This window comes from Lolium rigidum, chromosome 5, assembly GCF_022539505.1.
Source record: "Lolium rigidum isolate FL_2022 chromosome 5, APGP_CSIRO_Lrig_0.1, whole genome shotgun sequence".
Classification (NCBI taxonomy): Eukaryota; Viridiplantae; Streptophyta; class Magnoliopsida; order Poales; family Poaceae; genus Lolium; species Lolium rigidum.
This window is the reverse complement of record NC_061512.1, coordinates 101,425,191-101,425,579: the sequence shown is the minus strand read 5'-3', so window position 1 is coordinate 101,425,579 and position 389 is coordinate 101,425,191.

Below are 389 nucleotides of genomic sequence, written 5' to 3'. Positions count from 1 at the left end.
AGTATATGACTGTTACCTTCTGAAGAAGGGAAAGGACCCATGAAGTCAAATCCCCAACAATCGAATGGTTCAATAACAAGAGTATAATTCATAGGCATTTCATTGCGTCTGGAGATATTACCAACCCTTTGACATGTAGGATAACGTTGCATAGAAAACAAAAATTTTCCTACCGCGAACACGCAATCCAAGCCAAGATGCAATCTAGAAGACGGTAGCAACGAGGGGGTATCGAGTCTCACCCTTGAAGAGATTCCAAAGCCTACAAGATGAGGCTCTTGTTGCTGCGGTAGACGTTCACTTGCCGCTTGCAAAAGCGCGTAGAAGATCTTGATCACGATCGGTTCCGGCGCCACGAACGGGCAGCACCTCCGTACTTGGCCACACGT